Below are 21,492 nucleotides of genomic sequence, written 5' to 3' on the forward strand. Positions count from 1 at the left end.
CCACCCCCACTCCCACCCCCACCTGGCACCACAACACTCCCACTCTTCCCCTCACAATCCTCTACACCCATCCATTTCCCCACTCCACCTCCCTCACCAACCCCCCCCACACACACACTTCCAACCTTAACACTCTGCCCAAATCCCTTACAAAATTACCCTCAACATCAGGTAGGCCTTCCCCAGTCCTTAAAGCCAGCCTTGCCCACCATTTCCTTGACATCACCCACCCCTCCCCAACCTCGTCACCACCGCCACCCAAAATTCCCTCTCCCCCACCTTGGAAGGCAAGATCCCACCACTGCCAACACATGAGCAAGAGGAAGTTACAACCCCCTTAATTGGAGTGACCCCCTCAATCGCACGGAATTCGAGTAGGCAATTCGAATCCTGCTCAGTCAACAACTCCAGGAGGAGCCACTCACCAAGGTCGCGGATCAATGGGCATCCACATCCTACGTTGAGCACCCCCCTCAACAATGTGGCGGTTACCATCGGTTGCCCACCGTCGCTACTCGTCCCATCATGTTTGATCTCATGGGTGAACAGCCGGCCTAGCAGCAACTTTTCTTGCTGAAGCCGTATATCTAGGAACAATATTGCAAAAGGCATCGTGTCCACTTTGAATAAACCTAGAATATCTATCGATCCGCCACAAATGGGCCTGGAATATTTTCCACAAGGAGCAGACAAAGAACCCAAAACTTCTCTTCAACTTCCCATGTTTTGCTCCTTCGACGCCCTAGCATTCGTGCATTGAAGTCAGCATGTTAAAGCACATCCATAAATTCATCAGAAGATATGATCAGGCACTAGATCTCATGGTTAGTCACCACCATCATATTCTTCAATTGATCATCACGTTGCTAGAGACATTCCCAAATTGGAACCATTATCTCATGAAGGCACTCAAGCCTTGGCCTTCGACATCAACAAAGGGCCAACACTGAAGCAGATCTTTGGCTCGAGTGCGTCCGGTGGATGCCTACCTAGCACCTCCAAACATTCAAAGACATAATGGAGACAACTTTCTGGACGAGCCACCGTGTCTTCCATCAAGCCCCCCCCTCATCCTACCTTGGGACGCGACTTTATCTGGACCTACTTGATCTACTACCATTAGATCCATGCCAGCTCTGAGGACAGACCTAAATTAGGGAGGGGGTGTGTTAACCACTCCAATTAATGTCATTTTTCAAGCCTGGTCACGCTTCCTATACCTTATCTTTTTGTAACCACGCAAAGCGTTGATTAATAAAAGAGATATGGTTGGCCTCTTGAACAAGATTAATCACCCTTAACAACAAAAACCAACCCATTAAGAGAAATTAATCAAATTCAAGGAATTTTTGATGGTTTTACGATATTTTTGAAAGATTAAGCTACTCCTAATGCTTACTAACACTCTATTCCAAACAGCTAACACTCTATTCCCAAAGAATTTCAACAACAAATACATAATTAAACCAAAATTAATGATCTTAGTTCTATGTTTAACACTAAAGAGAGCTAACATTCACTAAAAATTACATTCTCTTGCATTTTTTGATGCAATGGATGCAAACGAAGCCTAATACAAACTATGTGCAAGTAAGAACATGAAAAACCACAAAAGCAACAACAAAAACAATAAATTAACCTAAAAATTAAGCAAAAAGCATTCTTTTCAAAAACAAAAAAGAGAGCTATTCTACACTAAATCTCACACAAATCACCATCAAATCCACATCTTTTTCATGGGAAACCCTTAATCCAGATAATGGGCAATGGGTTATGCATAGATTAGAGGCAAAACGATAGAAAAAGCCAAGGGATGGCTCCCCGACAGTGACGCCAAAAATGTTATGGCTCACCCTAACCCTCCTTGAAACACATCTAAAAAGAGATTACCTGGTGAACCATAATTATCGTGATGATCTTTCCAATGGCGCCGAGCTCGTAACCCTTGAGGTATCCAAGCTCTACAACTCCTTCAGAAGCAATTCCACCGCATCTCCCGTGAGAGCGTTGTCACACCGCCAAAAATGTTATGGCTCACCCTAACCCTCCTTGAAACACATCTAAAAAGAGATTACCTGGTGAACCACAATTACCATGAGGATATTTCCAATGGCTGAGCTCGTAACCCTTGAGGTATCCAAGCTCTACAACTCCTTCACAAGCATCTCCCACGCGAGAGCGTTGTCACACCGTCGCGTTGCACTATGGGTTCTCATCCCTCCTCTCACCTCACTTCACTCACACACACACTCACTAGCATGCATTAGGGAGAGACATTAGCAAGAGGATTAGCAAGAGCAAGACTCAATTGCACAATGGGAGAGTATGTTGTATTATGAGATAAATTCACTTATATACATGGCCATACGTGTTCACACTCACTTAAATTGTGGCTGACCGGGCACTTTAGGCTCATAAGAGGCCTAATGCTATTGCAATGACTACTCTCATAATATATCCATGAAGTACATCACTTAGGACTTCATCCTTCTTGCTACCACACGCTCTTGAAGCGGGAATTTTCATAAATACTCCATCACACCATTACGAGCGCCCATCCAAGTTGTAGCTTTGGACACTATTGCTTCATATCTTGAATGTAAAACCCTTTGGTGTATCTACCGTGACTCCTTGATGTAAGATAATGGTGGTATCTCTTGTTAATCCTAGAATTGGATTAACAGTGGAGGATGCGGTAGAGCGTGTGCAAGAGAACATGGATGGTAGTGTTTTGGAGACACTCGGGTTTGCAGCGTCACAGAAAGATGATGTGCAGGATAGTGCAGATGACATACTTGTGGGAGGTAGTAATGATCAGCATGTTTGTATCGATGTGGAATTGGAGGATGTGCAAGAGAACGTGGATGGCAGTGTTGGGGAGAAGCATGGGTTTGCGGGGACGGTTAGTCCAACTGAACCACTTGTGGGAGAAAGCAATAAACATGCAAAAATGGAGTGTAGGCGAGAGTTATGAAGCAGCATGAGAAAGCCTATATAGGAAGGATCACTCAAGGTCAACACCAATAAAGAGGCCAATGAGGAGGACGTGCCACAAATCCACCTATTTGCTGGTAAAGATCTCAAGAAGAAAAACACCCTTGCACCACTATCCCCTGGCAAATGCTCCAAGAGAAATGCCAAATGAAGCATCCATGTTTATACCCCCTTGTCCCAACTTTACCTTCAGTAACATAAGTGTTAATAATAACACTTATACTACACCCTTGCACCACTATCCCCTGGTAAAGATCTCAAGAAGAAAAACACCCTTGCACCACTATCCCCTGGCAAATGCTCCAAGAGAAATGCCAAATGAAGCATCCATGTTTATACCCCCTTGTCCCAACTTTACCTTCAGTAACATAAGTGTTAATAATAACACTTATACTACACTATCATGTACGCGTTGTAGCTTGATTCCATTTATGTATTACCCACGTATGATAAGTGTCATTGACACTTATTGTACACTCTCACATAATATGAAGTTATCACATCCCATTTGTTGCTTGACCTCTATACTAACAGCTCTTAAATGCAAATGCTAATGGGATGTGATACTAATAGGTTTGCATCAGGGTGACCATAATGGAAAAAAATGGCATTTATCTATCTATGTAAATAGTAAAGTACAAACACATGCGCGATCGAAGGTCATAACAACAAATCCAATAAGGCAAAAGAGGTTGGAGCATGCTAAATGGGACCGGATATGTGCTCAGCTTTTAGAAATCACGGACAGACTGGAGATAAAGAAATCTGGACCAGTTTCCATCCTTCTGATGGATCACCCTCAGTTGCCTTGTCTACCTCCACCCCTAGCAAGGATGGTACCAAGATCTCTAGAGGACGAAACAAGAGCAATTGTGTTGGATTTGGATAAAATCTTGGTAAAGGTTGTTGAGTACAATCTTGGAGAAAAACCCCCACCGTATGCACTAGAAATGGTTAGAGTTCAGGAGAGCAAGACACGCAATGTTTGTACGAAGAGATGCTCCTACATTCTTGGATTTTTATCTTCAGTGGTTTCAAGTGTTCATTTGGAGCACTTCTTGACTAAATAAAGTCAAAAGAATCCTAGATGCGTGTTTTCCATGCCACAAGAGGAAAATAACAAGAGTCCTGGCCCAAGGTGAGTGTGATGAGGCATGCTTTCTTGTTGTGGATACAAAACCTATCTTTTTCAAGAATTTATAGTGCATCTGGAACTTGTATAGTTGCCTATTACAAGAAAATACTATCATTTTGGATGACTCATTATACAAGGTGTGCCAAAACCCATCCATGAATTGATAAGTACTTCCAAAGTTTGAGCTACAAGATGATGAAGAAGTCCGGTCATTCTTGATTGAGCATGTGCAGCCGTGGTTGTTTATATGGCTTCAATTGGAGGACCGTCAAGAGTACACAACATGCATGGAGCATGTATTGTACCACAACAAGAATCAATAAAGGTCTTGGAGAGGATCATTGAGTATAATGAGATGGGCAACCAAAGGCAAAGGGAAAGAAATGCATTATTATCAACATGGCTTTTTTTTCAGATGCGTGTAGCATGAGCATGAGTTTGGCCACCTCTTGTCTCAGTTGTATGGCTAGTTGGAAATATGTGCAATGGACTTGTATTATCTAGCCACTACTCAACTTGTACGTTGGTTTTATTTTTTGTGAATGAAAACATATACTTTGGAGTTGTATTAACACTAAAGTTGCAAATTGGATTCTTTTTTGTCAGCTTGTGAAGTAGAAAATGTACTAGTAATAGGCCCACTAACAGGCTAGCACGTGTATTTCATCTAAAAGTCATGCCAGTTTCTTCACTTAAGCAACTCATGCCCCTTGCACCGCAATCCCCTGGAAAATGCTCCAAGAGAAATGCCAAATGAAGCATCCATGTTTGTACCTTGTTCCACATTTGCCTTCAGTAGAGTAAGATAAGTGTTTATAACACTTGTACTACAATTTTATATTTTTTTGACTTGTTTGTTCTTTTCTAATTACTTTCAAATGTTTCAAAATACTTAAGCGACATGTGTGCTTGTTTAATTTGACAGAGTGTGGATGATCCAGTGAGGTACCCCACAGAAGACTAATTATTCTAGACGTAAATAGTCTTCTTCTCAAACGTTGGTTTCATCACCCTCCGCCTCACTATACATCTCAAACAGTGAAAGTGGACACACATGTGGTTGCTTAGACCAGGTCTAGAAGATTTCCTTCATGCAATTTTTGAGAAGTTCAATGTGGCAGTATCATCTTCTATGACCAAATGGAACTTGGAACAACTTCTCATAGCCATGCTTTGGGAGTTGCAGTGGAAGGGATGGAAAGGAGAGAGGTTGCCTTTGAAGTTTTGCTACTCTCAGAGTGAATGTAGGCAGGTTGAGGGATATAAAAACCCGTCTCTGAAAGATCCCTGCCCCCTCCGCGCAACGGATTTGGGGGTGCTAGTAGCGGAAGTAGCACTTCTTGCATGGGGCAGGATCCCTCCTTCGGGGCCTCCCCACGGATATCCGGAGACAAGAGTCTAATCCCTTGGTTCTTCAAAAACCGAACCCAGAAAAACTTCCCCCTACCGAAAATCATGGGCAATTCCTCCAAGATAATTGTACACTAACATAGTCAGGGTCATTACTGACCAAACTGATCTGACCAAACCTATGAGTCACTTGGTCAGATCAAGGAAGAAACTTGCACTTGGATCATAGAAACCAATGCTTTTTTTCCCATCGAGAGGCACAGCCGTTGATTCTTTTTTTCATAAAACAATTACTATCCGAGATTTACTTCATCTATCATACTATAACAGAATTGAGTCTCATTTTACAGATCCATCAGTCCAGCCTAACCCCATCCAGTCCCATGGGTTTAGCCAACTGCCCAACCACTGTAGTGATGGGATCCAATTAGTAATTTGGTTAGGTTTTGTCGTGGGTACCAGGGAAAAGAGTTCCCAGGCCCCCTAGCCTGATATTCATATAAATTTAATGCCAGTCACACCACTTACACACCCAATATGAAATTGCCTTTTTCACAGATTCAGCTATCTTTAAAACAATTATTTAATGAAACCATAGTGTCACTGATCATAATCCTCCAAAATATCCGGTTGAATCCTAATTTCCAATCATTCCTTTATCGGTATACCTATGGCATCATTGGCAACCAGAACGCTCACCACCTATCCCTCAGGGGCCTTTTTGATAGTTCCTAGCTCATAGTACTGGACAATATATTCACTCATAAAAATCAAGATGGAATCTCTGTTGAAGATCAGCAAGATCAACCAACAGATCCATATAAAAGAGCCATGGACTCATCCGTTGAGGGCCAGCAAGGTCAATGAACCAGATCCATGCCCGGTTTCAGAAAATAACTCTTACTCCTTGTTCCAATATCTTCCGCGACGCACGTGGGTATCTTCGATGACCCAGAGCCCGAGCACCGTATGGTCAGCACCCGCTAGGATCCTTTGCAAGTCACCTAGCGCTTCACTCATAGGCCGAGCACCGTATGGTCAGCACCCGCTAGGATCCTTTGCAAGTCACCTAGCGCTTCACTCATAGGCCGCTTCCTTGGTCCCTCATCCACTGTACCGAAAGCTCACCATTTAAATCGAACCGAGGCTGGTCAAGATCTCGACCGACCTTGCTACGTGAGACGTCCTCCGTTGATTCTCCATCAGCTGTTGCAACTTTATCAGCAGTGAGGTCTCCACGACCTCATTCTCAAGACGGTCAAAATGCTTCCCCAGCATTATTGACATAAAACAGTTATTTAAAAACATATGTATTCCTATTCTCATCCAATCACATCTCATCCCCTCGCATCTACCCATATTCACATCCCATCACACCTCATTCATTTACATCACATATCATTCATTCACATATATATCAATTTACATCACATCTCATCACATTCATTTCACATCTCATCTCATTCATTCTTATCCCGATTCACATATCATTCATTCACATCTATCTCAATTTACATCACATCTCATCACATTCATTTCACATCTCATCACATTCATTTCACATCTCATCTCATTCATTCTTATCCCGATTCACATCACATCACATCTCATCCATTCACATCCCATATCATTCATTTACATCCGATTCACATGACATCACATCTCATTCATTCACATCCTGATTCACATCACATTACATCTCATCCATTCACTCACATTGACATCACATCCTTTCGCATACACATCCACATCCATTCTTCCACATACACATCCACATCCATTCTTCCACATACACATACACATCCATCCTTTCACATACACATCCTTATCCATTCCTTCACATACACATCCACATCCATTCTTTCACATACACATCCACATCCATTCTTCCACATACACATCCACATCCATTATTTCACATACACATCTACAACCATTCTTTCACATACACATCCACATCCATTTCCATTACATCACAACTTATCACATTCTATTTTCATCTTATTACATCCATTCACATCTTATCGCATCTTATTTACATCTTATCACATCCATTCACATCTTATCGCATCTTATCACATCCATTTCACATGCTATTCCCATTCAGTAGCTTTTTCTAGTTTGATTTCGATAATGGGACTTTTTCTAAATTTCTACTAGTTGCTTGGCCTAATTAAAGGTTCCTTTTCTCGAAAAAACTATTTCTATATTCCTTCTCAATTTCTCAATTTAATTATATTCAATATTCCTCTTTTGAATAAAAGAATTCATGGGATTTACATAAATCAATTCTACCCATATTTTCACTTTTGATAAATAATCATAAATTGAATTATACTAAAAATTTCTCTTCTTTCCATTTAATTTCTTGGATCTCAAATACCATGGGAATTCCTCTTTTTGCATTTAATTATTTGCATTCCAATGTCATGGGAATTCCTCTTTTATCATCAAATATTTCTTATAAAATAAATTCATCTAAAATAAAATATCCATTACTTCAATATGCTAGGAATTTCTCTTTTTCCATCTAAATGATGGAATTCCAAATGTCATAGGAATTTCTCTTTTAACATTTAAATATTTCTCATAGATAAAATAAATTTATCTAAAATAAAATATCCATTATTTCAATATGCTAGGAATTTCTCTTTTCCCATCTAAATGATGGAATTCCAAATGTCATAGGAATTTCTCTTTTAACATTTAAACATTTCTCATAGAAAAAATAAATTTATCTAAAATTTTATCTTTGAATTTAAATAAAATACTCATTAATTCCAATATGCTAGGAATTTCTCTTTTCCCATCTGAATGATGGAATTTCAAATGTCATAGAAATTCCTCTTTTAACATTTAAATTTATCTATGCAAAAAGATAAATTTAACTAAAATCCTTCTTTAATTTTTTAAATAAAATATACATTATTTTAGCATCCCAATTTTTCTCTTACTTCATTGGAATACATGGATTTCCATTGTCATGGGGATTACTCTTTTAACATAAAAATGAATTACTAGAAATTTCTCTTTTTTCTAATTAACTATTTAGGCATAAACATAAAATCAATTTTTCCATGATTATAATGAGAATCATTCAATTAATCTAGGATGATTAATCCTAGAATATGGTAGGAAGTCCTCTTTTCATATTATGAATGAAAATGATTTATGTTTTAATTTTTTAGAAATTTTGCCATAGCTTCGCTGCTGCTTCTCAATAACTTTGAAAACATAAAGTTTAGCAATATAATATGATAGAATAACCATTAATTGGATCAATATCCAATTATGGACTTGATTCCTAATTTTTCCATGAATTAAATAGCATAAAAGCATTAAAAAGCCACTTATTTGGCCTCAATTTGACAAGCATAGAAATTACTTTTAGATTAGAGAATTGCTTCATGAGAAGCTTCATTTGAATATAGAATAGGTCATAGGAATGACCATTCTTTGGGGGAGAGAGAGACATGCTTTTAAAAAAACATTTAATTTAAGCATAAATGAAAATTTATGTGTTTTATCACTACAATTCATTAAAGAACTTCAATTGTATTAAAAAGCCAATCAATTGAATGCTTCTCAAGCTTGAGAGGGGTTGAGAAGAGAGAACATTTGGAGATTTTTTTTTTAAAAAAGACCATAAACCACACTTTACCTCCTAGATTTCTTGATTCTTTAATCAATGTAGAGGCCCCCAACCAATCAATTGGTTTGGTATGTTGATGAAGACTCCAAGGAAGATTGAGGAGAGAGAGAAACTCCAATCTCTCCAATTTGTAGAGGATTTTTAAAGGATAATAGAAAATATCATTATTCATTAGGGGAAGGTTGAGGTCTATAGGGGCCCTTTAAGATGCCATGTGATTAAAAGGTTATTAAGGAAAAGAGCCAATCATGTGATGCCATGTATACAAAAATGTTGGGTGATTAAAGGTGGTCAAAAGATTCTTTAAAAGATGCCTTTTTGTACTTTTCATTTCCAAAAAGTGGGGGGGAAAGTTTTTGAAATTTCGGACGTCCATAACTTCTACATATGAGCTCAAAATTTGTCAGAGATTACAGATCCAGAATCTACTCGTCGAGCTCTTTCCATAGATATGTCACATGATATAGTTTTGCTTGCTCGATTTCAAATTCAATTTTGGCGGGAAACTTTGAAATTCAAACTTCTAGCCGTTTGAAGAACAAGAAGGTATCTAAAGTCAAAGAAACTTAACGTTTTAATAAAAAGTCATTAAAATCATAATATGGCAGCTTAAAGGGCCCCTATAGACCTCAACCTCCCCTAATGTCAGTATAATACTGGCATGGTATAGTTCTCTTATTTTTTTACAAAGGGCTAAGGATCTATTTATAGGTGAGGGAGGCCTCTAACCAAGTCCAACTAGTTTTTAGAATTTTCCAGGTTCAGTTTGGCTGAATTTGGACAAGATTTGGACCTAGTTTGGCTCCCTTTTGATTTGGTTTGATCAAGGAGAGAGGAAAGATAAAAATATCACAATATTTTTGAGTTTAAACTCCACCACACATGTGAAATAGACGCCTCCTTGAAGAGCCCCCTTCTCCTTACCAAGGTGTCAAAATTGAATCATTATACCCAAAATATCTCATTTGTTTAGTAATATTCATAGTTTTTTACTAATAAACCTTGTACTTAGTCAACTCTTCATCTTAAGTGGGCATTTACCCATTTTTGGGTATTTTTCTTTTATAAATTAGATTTATCTCCTCCCCACACTTGGATTGATCCTATTGGCCCATAGGAACCTTAATTGGACCATAATCTAAAAATTTCTGAAAATCTAGACCCTTAGGCTAAGGTCCTTTATGCTTATTTTTAATTAATTCCAAATGCACATTGAAAAGTTCTTTTTGAATTCCTATTTCAGGGGAAACCATTTTAGACACTAGGAGGATTTTTATATCCAAAAATATCTCGATTTTGGATTATCTCTCTCTAGACATTTTCTCTCTCTAGGTCAAAACAGGGTAAAACGGAATCTTTCTTTTATTTCAAAGAGGGAAATAATTACAAGATCAGAAGGGGAGGTTCTTACACCTGTACACCTCAAAAGCTGGAGAGAGGAATCTTACAGTCTCGACCAGATGTCTTGTTGTTTATGAAGCCTTTTAATGCTATCAAAGGGGTTGAAGGCTACCACCCCTTATACACACTGCCTACGACACATCCGAGAAGGTTGCATTAAATCCCAAAAACGCTTGCATTTCACCCTTATACACACTGCTTATTACGACACATCCGAGAAGGTTGCATTGAATCCCAAAAACGCTTGCATTTCACCCATCACATTTAAAGGAGATCCGCATGACACGTACCTTCAGAAGGAGCTACTTCCTTAACTGATGTTGATGGCAGACCACAACGAAAAAGTTCTAGATTTTGTCTCAGATCATCCATACGAATTCTACCAATGTGAGCTTGAAGGTGCGAGAATTGGTGTTCCAACAGGTCGTGTATTTTGAGATTCACTGCTTGCACATCCATTATACATTGACCTCAACTTAAGGGATGCTTTGGGTTGTCTTCCAAGGGACCCATTTACTTATGCATGAGAACTCTATTGTACAACACCTAATTGCTTACCATTGAAGATGAAAGACCATCTAATTTTGTATACAGTACTTGCACCTAATTATGTATGAGAACTCCGTTGTACAACACATGATAAACTTTTGCCGGGTAAATCTGTTGTATCATAGTATTGGTGAAGGTTGCCTCTCATATGGTTTTGTGATTAAAGTGTCATGAAGTCTAGTGGTTAATAGTTAAAAACAACACTTCATGCTCAATGATTGGAGAACATCCTGGGAACAAAAAAAGGCATTGTAATGAGTACGACTTTGTTCAATTGTAAATTGGATAATAGCATAACATGTTGAACTACAATGAGATGTTAGCCAAAATCCTCCCATGCACCTCTGTGGGTACTTGATACAAGGTGGAGTAACCCTTCACCTTGTGCTTAACTTGCACCATGTGAAACTTGATTGATATAATTGCTTCATCATCATAGATAATAGCATCTAGTGCATTTGAGAGAAGTGCATAACTAATCTTGCAGGAAGGGACTTTCTCAAAGTACATACCATAAATAACTTCATCTCTTGGACTGAATTCATTGCCCCAACCATCCTTCACAAATTTATCCAGCACACACTTAGGCTGCTTGCATAGAAAAATGAAATATTCTTCACATGAGTCCTCATCTACTGTCAATACTGCAAAATTGTCCCCAACTTCCAACTAGTCTGCTAGTTCTACATGTTCTTCAAGGTTCATAATGTCTTCATCTTCTTGAACTGCACCCCCTTTCTCATGTACACTATCCACATTCTTTGCCATGTTTTCCTGCATTTCTCTCAACTTTTTGTAATCCACTGCACTTATAGGTTCTAGCTTCTTCAATGCAAATGCTCGATAATGTGCCAATGAAGAGCACTTGTCCCACTCCTCGTCAATGCAAGAAGAACAAAAGCATGCAAGGCTTCTACATAGGACTTGAGTGGGGTCAACAGTAAGTCATGAAAAATTAGCACAAGTCGTGAGTGACTTTGCAAGGGCTCATCCAAAATTTCACAACAACTTGGAAAATGGCCACTTTTTCAAACATGTAAACCCATTTGTAACAAAGAGTTGTAATTTTGTTTTAAAAAAGGCTATTTGTTTAAAAGAAATTTATAGCATTACTCGATCGTTTCTGTCTTGACAAGCAAGCTATTTTTCTAACAAAAAATAACATAGATACCACCTACAAAGCTATGTTTTAAAAAGTTAGCAAAACTCAGTCTCAATATAATTTGAGACTCGAGAAAAACAACTTTCATGGTTTTGATGCTTCTAAAGCTAGGCATTCAATGAATACACAAAAACACTTTAAGAGATATCAGGATACTAGGTCTAAATTTATGAAATTTTCAAAGAAGCTTGATGAATTTATAACCCACAAATAAAACTCCATCACATGTGCATTAAAATTCAAAACATGGCAAGCTTCAGCAAACAATTGCTACAAACAATTTAAACTACAAATATAAACAGGTACCTTCTCAAACAAAAATGACAAGTTTTTGGAAACTAAAAGTATGTGTTAACGTGATCTAAAAAGTCATGACAACTATGCTTGAATGGGATGCTCATCTTCCTCCGCATTCATAGCCTCCTCTCCCATTGGAGTGACTGCAAGAGTAGTGTTAGTAGCTTGTTCCTCAGCCTCTACGCCATCTGGATCATAATCCGCAAGGTCAACTATCTCCCCAACCTGCTCACTACCAATTGGAGGCTGTGGCTCTCCAAATGCATCAAAAAAACAAGGATCATATTCCATGCTCTTCATTCCCACTCTTGGAACTCATCTGGTATAACTGCTTGAGAGCTAACACTCTTTGCTCTCGATAAATTTTACCTGGAGTGGATCACATTCCACTACAACCACATTTCTACCTCTTTTTCAACAATGCACTGACAGTTGTGAAACTAGTCCCCGTAAAGAGATCCATCAACCACTCTCCTTTTATTATAGAAGTAAATCAATTAAATCCATCATCAAAAGCTGAGGTTTTTGATATGGATTTATGACTCCTTGTAGACTCGCACTTGTGTGCTTAAACTTCTTACAAACTCCTGGTTGTTCAAAAACATTTGTGCAATTTGGTTTCACATCAAAATTGTATGATCCTCTACTTTGCATGTCCAAAGATGAATAAAAACCAATTGTAGCAAACTCACAAGCCCAAGAGAGAAGATCAAGTTTATAACCATGGATGTTTGGCTTTGTCCTACAAAACAAAATTTAATGTGTAAGAAAAGAGCAACACATAATAACACCTTAATGCTAGTATCAAAATATTCAAAGGCTTTACGTACCATGTCATCATTTGACATGTCATGTTTGAGTCGGTGAAGGCTTTTTGCACTGCAATTCATGGACAACATGTAGCGTGTGGCGCCTAATACTCCTAGCCGACTCTTTATTGTTGCTGGATGATGTATCCACTACACCTTCAATTATAACATTGTTGGATTCTTCCACGAGGTCAAAAGCACCTACATGTTCCATATTGCTTCTTGAATCAGAAAACACCGGCTCTTGTGCGCCTACAAAAAAAGATTTCCCTCCACTGCAACCTTGTCTTGCTTCAAAAACAAATCCTATTAAAACCTTTGCATGGGTAATGAGCAATTTCCTATTGAATTCATAGGTATATGAATTCAAAGATATTTGAGAGAGATACATAGCAATTTCCTATTGAACTCGTGTGTGTGTGTGTGTGTGTGTGTGTGTGTGTGTGTGTGTGTGTGTGAGAGAGAGAGAGAGAGAGAGAACTCTACTGGATCAGAAAATAATACGTGCACCATGGCTGAGAGAGAGAGAGAGAGAGAGAGACAAAGACAGAGACAGAGAGCTCAACAAGAAAGAGGGAGTTGTACAGGGGCCCATTGCACAGAGATAGAGAGAGAGAGAGAGAGAGAGAGAGAGAGAGAGAGAGAGAGAGAGAGAGAGAGAGAGAGAGAGAGAGAGAGGAAACAAGTGCCTCATAATTAGCATATACATTAAGTCGTGCCATGTGACTTGGAGGGAATATAGGGCTTAAACGATTGTGCAATCAAGTGCTTTGTTGGTAGAAAAGTACTAAAAGTACCCCCCAAATTTTGGCCAAAATCAATACTTTTTGTTCCACTCTTTCATGCTTCCACCCTTGAGCTTTACTTTATCCTAAAAGGTAGCTAGCTAAACGGCATGTAGAATGGCTACAAAGAGTAGGCCTCAAAGAATTCGCAAAAGCCATTGGAGGAGCTTCCATTCAATTTTCATATAGAACGGCAACTATCTAAGTTACATAAATCAAATGTAATAAAATTGCCGTCAAGAAAAAAAATCGCCCAATGTATGTAGTAGAACTGTTCAAGCTCCCCATGGAGGGTGAGATTGAATCAAGGAAGGAAATGAGGAAGATCTCTTCCAGTAGTTCAAGCAGCTATGGAAGGAAGGGCCAATGAGTACAAAATCACAGGCAACCCACATGAGGACAAAAAATAGCAAATGAGGTTCATAGTGGAAATGATAAACCGCGTCCACACAAACCATACTGCATGTCCAGGAAAAACTATGGATTAGTGAGGGAGGATCCAAATCAGCCTAGGTAGGAATTCTATATAATAACCTGTCTATTTCACCGAGTCTTTCTCCTCCGAGAGACAGTTCCCCTGTTACGCCGCGGACGAGAATACAAGGATGAGATGGTGAAGCTAACAAAGCCAAAAAACAAAACTAAGATTGGAGGATATCTCAAGGCTCTGTTCCACAAGGAGGGCCAATTCTAGAAAAACAGGGGAAAGCAAAGAAATAAGAGTTAGCAAAGAACATTGTATAAGAAAATAAAGAACAAAGGAACAAGAGTCAGCAAAGTGTATTGCAAAAGAAGATATAAGAACAAAGGAACAAGATTTGGCCAAGTGCATTTGCAGAAGAAGACATAAGAGCAGGTGAACAAGAGTTAGCCAAGAATATTAAGGAAGAAGACATGGGAGGACTAGAATGCCCTCAGAAACAAGATGTGCATCAACACAACAGGACAAGGAAGGGCAAAGCACATCAAAGCCAATGCCCATTGAGCCTATAGGGATAAAACCCCTGCCACCCAAGCCAGCTACAAGTCAGACAACAGCTACCACTAGAAAAATTCTCAAGAAAAGGAGAGCAAACCCACATAATGGAAGTGTCCACCACATACCAAGCACTTTAAGACCTCCTTGTACTGAGTTCTACAAAAATAAAGGTGAAGACTACAAATGATCTCCTCAAAACCATCACGCAACCAGAAGTGTCTCTTCCCTTATCACAACAAACAACAATTGGAACTATGCGGACTCCCAAACAGAGAGTAGTAAAGTTCTCAGAAAGAGTGGATACACACTAGGCTCAGGGGGCACCAAACTAACTATAGATGTGTGTAACAAAAGGCCCCAAGGAGATCCAGATGCTAAAGGAATCCTTGAAAGAAAAGGGAGGCAAAAGTAGAAAAAAACCACAAGGAACTCTTAAAATATGAGCCACGGCAACAGTAAAATATCCAAGTATGTTGGGTTATCAGCAATGGATCATGCTAGGTGAAAAGGGGAGAGAAGAAATAATGAGGAGCTCCTCTCATGATTCCGAAAGACCTCCATATGGATGGCCTTGGAGCTTTAGTAAAGGAAGTAGAACCAAAGAGCCAATGCGCTTGGAAGAAGAAAAAACTAGTCGTGGTTCTCTGTAGAAATTCTATGTTTTTCAGCGCTATTAAGCTAGTTTTTGGAGCTTGGGGAACTCAATTCTATTAAGGGCAAGCTAGGAAATCAATAACACCCAAATCAAAATTCATCTTGGTAAACTCAATTGTAGCCTCCACTTTTTTTATTCACTAAACTCTAATTTAGCTTGCTAATCACTATCATTAAGGCTTAATTAGTAAAATTTGAAGTGATTGAGCTTAAAAATTGGAATCTTTGGGTAGTTTTTTACCTTGGGACATCCTCATTTGCACTTGAACCCTCACTTAGTCTCTCATTAATTGTACACTGTGCATTTTTCTACATATCATTAGGCTTATGGGGTTAAGGTAACACAATGGCTTAATCACCACCCTCAACCAACTCTAATCTTTGGTTTTTCATTAATACTTTCAAGTTCTTTTAAATCTCAAAGCTCATCATTTGCATTGCCTATCTAGTCCTCCCTTGCATTAGACATAATCCCTTCTCATTATGGAGCATATAGAAGTTAACTCAAGGTTCAATGGTGATGGTTTTTGTTGCATTGCCCATAGGAAGCCACCATAGCCACCAAGACGAGGGAGAAGATGAGGGCTCTTGTTCACCACCCAAACTTAGAGGAGTGCGGATAAGCATCCACACTGTCGAGAGTTTATGTAGTGGCATGTCTGCCCACGCTTGCTCGGCTATGCGCAGTCCTTCAACCCAAGTACCTCGCCCCTTAACCCCAGACACCATCGCTCGTGAATCGCACTCTAGCGGATCAGGCTCCATGCCCAGTCAAGCCCTATGTAGCCAGTTACAAGCTATGTGACATTACCTCCCCATTAAGAAGGGTTTTCGTCTACCAAAAAAAAATTGAGGATAGTTTTTAGTACGCGTACTCAAGCGTTCCCAAGTGGAAGCTTCCTCGTCTGTATCTTTCCACTTGACAAGTTTCTCTCGATACACAGTATGCCGCATGTTCTGATACCTAAATCCAAGAATCCTCTTGGGTTCATGTGGAAGAGACGGCATTTCAATAATTTCCACCAAAACATCAGGAGTAACTACGTTATCCTAATGATCTGCTATTTTTCGTATTCTACAGGATGTACTCGAGAGCTCTCCGACAACTCAAGGTTGTATGTTGCGCTACCAATCTTGTTAATGGTTTTAAGCGGACTACAATATCTAGGGGAAACCTTTTGACACTTTCCGGTCTTAAGAATCTTTGACTTTGCATAGTAGAGACTTTCAAGAAAACAAAGTCACCCTCTCAAAGGTCACTTCTCTGCAGCTCTTGTCAGTATATATTTTTGCATGACCTTGTGCACTGCAAATGCTCTCTCTTGTTGCTTTTAGCATATCTTGCATGTCCTCACTGAAATCCTTGACACACTACGGCTATAAGAGATCTCGGCTGGAAACCATACATCAACATGAATGGACTGGAAACATCAATCACTAAATGTTTTGAACTATTATAAGCAAATTCCAAAAGTAGCAGGTACTCCCAATTTGATCTCTTTTTGTCTGACCATCAAACTATGGATGGTCGGCCATGCTCATACTCAAAGTAGTATCCAACTTTTTGAAGACTTCCCTCCAAAAGTGGCTATCAAACTTTCCTTGCTGTGATGTGCTATTATGCGGTATAACTAGTGCTTCTATTCAAAAACCCTCGAGCCTTTACTCACAATCAACCACGTCTACTTGTACAAGAAACGGCAAAACCCGCCTCTAAATCAAGCAACAATCTATGAATCAAGTGTGTGTGCAAGCCCGAGGTGATTCCAACGAAGTTCGAAGTGCCATCAGCTTCTTCAAGTTTCCATCGATGGCAGTGCAGCGCGTCATAAGCTTCAAGCTTTCATTGGCCAGGACACTCCGAGACATATCGAGTAGTTGGTTCCATTTGTTCATTTCGTAAAGTTTGCATTTATTTTTGAATTTCAATTTTGCATAGTTTTTGGTAATTTTTATTTTAAAAAATGGCTTCAAAAGCGAAGGTAGCATACCCCACCTCAGGGGGTTCGGGGGTATTTCTCGCGTGTTATTGCCCGTTTTTGGCCTTGCATAGACTAAGCTTACCCACATGCAGCAAGTTGTCCTTGCATGCCAGGACAAAGGTCGTTTGTCCTCCATCCACCTCACAACTTGGTGCATAGGAGCCAAGTGGTGTGGAAGGCACGTACCTAGCCACATCCTTGTCCGTAGATGACCCCATGGTAACCACCCAAAGCCACAAAGACCTGTAAGGACGTTTGTAGCCCCACCAAAACAAGACATAGCAAGGTAGTTTATCCCAACGTAGGTGCTGAAGCTAGAGGTAGTTCTAGTAGCGATGGAGCTAGACCTCTAGTTCAAGCACCCACCAGCTTGTCCTAATCTAGGTACTAGAGCTTAAGGAAGTTCTAGCAATGCCAAGAAAGATGGTTAATCCTCTCAGCAAGTTCATACGATGCAGATGTTACCTCTCTGGTCTATCCAATTTAGAGATGTGACAGTCTGCCATACGAACAGCACCCATGCCTGTTGTATTTCATAGGTTATGTCGCAGTCATCTTTCAAGCCACACGATTTGGTACGTTTATATGGCAAGATTGGTGGCCATAGAGACACCATTAAGATCGACGTGGAGCCACACACAACCTTCTTAACTACTCATTAGTCAAAAAGCTGAAGTTGCCCGAGAGACCAAGAGTGACCATAAGTACATAGTTTCATGGCTAATGGTGACAAAACCATTTGGGACACTGTGGTTTTGGAAGTGCCACTTGCTATGCAGGGCTACAAGGCTACGCTTGAATTTCAAGTCAAGTAGGCATGCTACTACATAAGCCCGACAGTGTGGATGCTTATCCACTCTCCTCTAAGGTTCGACGGTGAACAAGAGCCCTTGTCTCCTCCCTCATCTTGGTAGCTATGGTGGCTTTCTATGGGTAATGTAACAAATTTTTTACCTAGCAAAGCATTATGCGTAAGGAGATTTGGCACCTAATTGAGAATGAAACAGTGGAGGTTGAGCCACTTGAAAATCACAAAACATTGGACCTTATCGCTCAAAACCTCGGTGACGATGTGATTAGTCTCATTGCCAACATGAAGGATGCCAAATTAGCATAGCAAGAGCTTAACAAGATTTTCAGCACCGACTCAAAGACCTCCAAGATTCTACAAGCTTGAGCAGGAGGACACCAAGAGCATGACACAACACATCAACAAGTTCAAACGTATTATACTATTAAAAAAGTATTGATAAAGAACCATATGAATCAATTGTGGCTACTGTACTTAAAAATGTACCTAACAATAAGCTTCAAGACATAGAATCATCTTTGTTTGAATATGAATCAAAATTCAACGAAAATGAAACAATCATCTCACAAGCACTCTATGCTAAGGATGGAAAATTTCAAATGAATAATCAATGAACCTCTTCACTTCCAAGATACTATCATTGTGAAAAACTTGTCACACAAAGAACGAATGTCGTCACAAACACAAACTAAAGCTTGTGTGTGATTTTTGTGGAAAAGTTGGTCACCTAAAAAAAGATTGCTACCATAAAAAGAATCAAGGAAACTACATCGAGATGAAAGAAACTACAGATGAAGACAACATACCCAAAGAAACACTCTTCTAGAGAAATAACTATGTATTCTTCACCCCTCTAATCTCTACAAAAAGTGTTATAATTAGCCTCTAAGGCCATATGATGCACTCAAGCTTTAAATTTATACCCAAAAGTAACCTATAGGACCAAAGTAGCCCAACACAAAGGGAGACAGAAAGCCTAAAAATTGTACCCAATATGGCACCAAGGGAAGGTGTTGAGAAATGTGGCGCCATGTGACAAAGCCTAGAATCATCCCATATGCAAAAGCCCAAAAGTTGTACCACAAGGAGGCCTATTTCAAGCAAATAGATCAAGCACATTTCTCAAGTTTCTTTATGAGTGCAAGCTAATCTATCTTGCAATTTAACTAACTTGAGTCAAGCTAATTACCACTATCTTCATGTGATGACACCTACTCGCACATCCCCACCATAGTTATGCGTAAGCTAGCACTAGATCCAACTTTGACAAACCCTCCTTCAAGGCCAATTTATTTAAATTCAAGGGAAAGCTACATAAGGATCTAGATAGTCACATTCCAGCATTCAAATAGTATACTCCACCAATCACATGGTGATAGACTAGATGGAGTTAGAATAGTTCCCTCTCACATTCAAAGGTGCAACCATGGAACTAGTATGCCCTCCTTCAAACCTGCTCATGTTTCCATTTTTTATGCCATAAAGGTGGCATTTTTGGATAGGTTTCAAACATACACAAAACATCACTGCAGTTGTGTTTAGACCACCCACACAAGACAAATGAGGAATATGCTCCAAAACTTCAAGCAATTAATAATCATCTGGATTTTTGTGCCGGGTGATTATTAGATAGCGGAATAGTTTATTTGGGACCTCTAGAAAATAGTGAAACCTACTATTGCATCTAAACATTTACACACAAAACCTTTGAGGAGGTTGTCATAGCTGCAATCCATTTAGAACGAATCTTGGATTTATCAGTTGATTCATCAAAGAAGCGTAAGAAGAAGAAGAGGCAACATGACTCTTTGGATTCTGCTTTTGATTTGTTTAATTTTTAATGAAGTCAAGCTGCTTTTTTCCATTTGATCCCAATACCAAACAAGAATTGGATGATATGGAAGTTATCTAGGACACAAGCGAAGATATAACTAACAAACGACCCTCGACCTTTTTTTTTAGTATTACCAAGGTTATTTTAGAGACGGAATTGACTGACCATATGCCATTACGCATGCAGGAGAAGGGGGAGGGTATTGAACCCACTGTCGCAGTGTAGGGCAAGCGCCCTTACCGCTAGGCGATCTCCCTCACCTCACCCCTAGCTTATTGCCGATGGGCTATTCTCCCCGTCTCCGCGAATCCTTTCGTGGCCAGTGCAGGTGACTGAATATAGGAGTTGCTAAAATGAAAGGGCTGCTTGACTAGCAGGAGAGGTAGTCACCCGAGAGAGGCTAGCCCCCTATCATCAATCATTGAGCTGACAAGCTAACAAGATCAAGGTGAAAGTTTCTAAGTCTAAGAAACTGGACCAAAAGGAAAGTTTCAGTATGACCTAGGGTGGGAAGATCTTAAAGGCATGAAGTTGAACATGAACCAAAAGGACAGTTTTCAGTATGACCTATGGTGGTTACAGGCATGAAGTTGAACATGACATCGGATGAGTTATTGTGCTGCCTACCAAATCACTAGACACAGCTGAACTGGAAGTTAGTGGATACAGAGCATATTACTTTCTATCCTGAAAAGTAGAAGAATAATGAAGTCATGTAAGATAGCACATCTTTCAAGGTGCAGACGGTCAGAGATTGGGATATGATGGCTCCAGAGGTCACAGGGCAATTGCACAGAAAGACCACATCACAAGTGTAGTTTTAGTTTGCAGAAAGACCATCACAAGAGTAGTCTTGGATGGCGGATCTGGAGGTCATATCCTTTTGGAGACGAAGATGGATATCATGGAGATGGAACCGGTCCCATTCTAAATTTGGATGGCAGACCAGCACCACAATGAAGCCCCCTGGCTTTATCCGGGGTGAAGATATCCACTAGATAACGAAATGTGGACTTCAACCTGAATTTCCAGGCAGCTGGAGAGACTTCCAATCAAGAAATACCAAAAATAAATGCACACAAGCGTGCATTTATTTCC

Source organism: Cibotium barometz, chromosome 41, assembly GCF_041138505.1.
Source record: "Cibotium barometz isolate CiBa-2024 chromosome 41, ASM4113850v1, whole genome shotgun sequence".
Taxonomy (NCBI): Eukaryota; Viridiplantae; Streptophyta; class Polypodiopsida; order Cyatheales; family Cibotiaceae; genus Cibotium; species Cibotium barometz.